Genomic DNA, 3208 nt, shown 5'->3' with positions numbered 1-3208 from the left:
ACAATTTCCCTTCTTCTATTGGCTTTGGGTTTATTTGCTGATGCTTTTCTAGATCCATTAGGTGTAAGCTAGATTGTGTATTTGGGACCTTTCTTGTTTCTTGAGATAGGCCTGGATTGCAATGTATTTTCCTCTTAGGACTGGCTTTGCTTCATTTCAAAGGGTTTGAACAGTCATGTTTTCATTTTCATTTGCTTCCATGTATTTTTAAAATTTCTTCTTTAATCCTGATTTACCCATTCATTTTTAAAAAAATTTTTTCATTAATGTTTTTTATTTATTTTTGAGACACAGAGAGAGAGAGCTTGAGCAGGGGAGAGTCAGAGAGAAAGGGAGACATAGTATTGAGGCAGCCTTCAGGCTTTGAGCTAGCTGTCAGCACAGAGCCCGAAGCGGGGCTCGAACCCATGAACCATGAGATCATGACCTGAGCCGAAGCTGGATGTTTAACCAACTGAGGCACCCAGGCACCCTGCATTCATTCTTTAGTAGGATGGTCTTTAGCCTCCATGTATTTGGGAGCTTTCAAATTTTTTCTTGTGGTTGATTTCGAGTTTCATAGCATTGTGGTCTGAAAATATGCACAGTATGATCTCAATCCTTGAGGGCTGTGTGTGATCTATTCTGGAGAACGTTCCATGTGCACTGGAGAAGAACGTGTATTATGCTGCTTTAGGATGAAATGCTCTGAATATATCTGTTAACTCCATCTGGTCCAGTGTGTCATTCAAAATCATTGTTTCCTGTTGATTTTCTGTTTAGATGATCTGTCCATTGTTATAAGTGGTATGCTGAAGTCCCCTACTCTTATGGCATTATTATTGATGAGTTTCTTTATGTTTGTGATTGATTTATATATTAGGGTGCTTCACATTGGGGGTATAAATATTTACAGTTGTTAGCTCTTCTTGATGGATAGACCCTTTAATTATGATATAATGCCCTTCTTCATCTCTTGTTGCTATCTTTGTTTTAAAATCTAGTTTGTCTGATACACGTATGGCTACTCTGGCTTTCTTTTGATGTCCATTAGCATGATAGATGATTCTCCATCTCCTCCTTTTCAACCTGCAGGTGTCCTGAGGTTTAAAATGAGACTCTCATAGGCAGCATATAGATGAATCTTGTCCATTCTGATACAGCCTTGCTGGATAAAGGATTCTTGGCTGCATATTTTTCCTATTCAGCATATTGAATATTTCCTGCCACTCCTTTCTGGCCTGCCAAGTTTCAGTGGATATATCTGCCACTACTCTTATAGGTTAAGGACCGTTTGTCTCTAGCTGCTTTCAGAATTCTCTTTGTATTTTGCCAGTTTCACTATGATATGTTGTGGTGTTGACCGGTTTTTGTAGATTTTGAAGGGAGTACTCTGTGTCTTTTGACTTGAATGTGTTTCCTTTCCCAGATTAGGGAACTTTTCAGCTATAATTTGTTCAAGTAAACTTTTTGCCCCTTTCTCTCACTCTTCCTCTTCTTGAACTCCTAAAATACAGATATGGTTTTGTTTCATGGAATCACTTGGTTCTCAAATTCTTCCCCTTGTGTTCCAGTAATTCCCTTTCCCTCTTTTTTTTCACTTCATCATTTTCCATAATTCTATCTTCTATTTCACCTAGTCTCTTCTCTGCTTCTTCCATTCTCACTGTCACTGTGTCTAGTTTATTTTGCACCTCAATTAGTAACATTTTTTACTTCACCGTGACTGTTCTCAGGTCTTTGATCTCTGCAGTAGGAGTTTCCCTGCTGTCTTCAATGCTTTTTTCAAGGCCAGCTATTAAGCTATAAAAGCTTGTTATGTGACTTGCACCTGAGGGTACTCTTTTAAAAAAGGGACCAGGGGTGGAGCCAAGATGGCGGAGAGGAAGGGAGCTCTGTAAACTCTGTCCGCACCATTTACCGAACTGAGAAGGATATTACGCTCATCTGCGAGAGTGGAAGGAGAAAATACGAACTCCAGAAGGAATAGAACCTCAAGGATATCTGAGTGAGTGGGGGCGAACGGGGGAGATCCGAAAACTGGCCAGCTCGGGACGGGCAGGGGAGGTAAAATGCCCAGCCCAATGTGGCGCAAGCACGCAGCGCCCGAGAGACAAAGGGAAGAGACAGAGTCGGAACACGCTCATAGAACTGTCTCTGGGGAAGAGGTATAGAACACTTGGCTGCGCTTAGAGACAGAAACCCACTCCATAGATAACTGCTGGGTAGCCGGAATCCCGAAATGGGGTGGCTCAAGAGAAGGAATAGCCTCCAGCCCTAAGCCATCTCGGCGGGGAATCAGAGGCGCCTGTGGCTGTGAGAAGCGGCTGCGCTGGGGAGGCGCACTCCCTGGCAGGAAGCGGCCAGAGCGGCGACTGCGCCAGGCGCGAGCAATTCGAACTTGGTTTTGGGAACGGGACCACGGACCGCATTTCCACGGCACACCTCGCCCCCTGCACGAATCCCGGGTCCCCACAGGGAAAAAATAGGGCACACACCAACGGGACCCCCAACAAAGAGTTGGTGGCGGGTGGAGGCCCGGGTGCGCGCTTAGACTGTAGGAGCTCCCAGCTCATTTCCACCAGCGCACAGTCTTGAGCAAAGCTATCGGAAACTAAGAGAGACTCGGTTTTTTGCTTTTTGTTTTTTTCCTTTCCCCCATTGCAATCGCGATCCTGACTGGGGGTGGGGACTCCGCAATTGAGTCTGTGAAGGTGCGCACTTCACCTCCTGCTGCTCATTTCGCCTCAGGCAGGGGTGGAGCCTCTAAGAACAGACTCCAAGACTTACCACATCAAACCAAGCCTATCCACCAGGGGGAGCTGCTGCTTGCTTTTCGTTTTTTGTTTTGTTTTTTGTGTTATTGTTTGTTTTTCTAATATATAAAAAATTTTGTTTTCTTCACTAGTTTCGTACTTATTTCTTTGTCATTATTACCTTTTTTTGTCCTTTTTCTTTACTCAATTCCTTTAAATTTTACTCCTTATATTCCTTTCTTCTTTCTCCCTTACTTTTTCACCTTCTTGCAACCCAGATATATTCTCCTGTATCTCATCCTTACCTCTCCCCTAAACTGGTCATACACTTTTAAATGGTCTACTGTCCTTTGTTGTCTCCGACCCCCCTTTATATATTTTTTTTGTCTTTTCTTCTTTCTCTTTTCTTTTTATTTTCTCTTCTTCTCTTCTTTTCATCTCTTTCCCTCCCATTTTCTTTCTTTTTGTTCCCC

This window comes from Suricata suricatta, chromosome 11 (assembly GCF_006229205.1).
Source record: "Suricata suricatta isolate VVHF042 chromosome 11, meerkat_22Aug2017_6uvM2_HiC, whole genome shotgun sequence".
Classification (NCBI taxonomy): domain Eukaryota; kingdom Metazoa; phylum Chordata; class Mammalia; order Carnivora; family Herpestidae; genus Suricata; species Suricata suricatta.
This window is presented reverse-complemented; position numbering follows the sequence as displayed.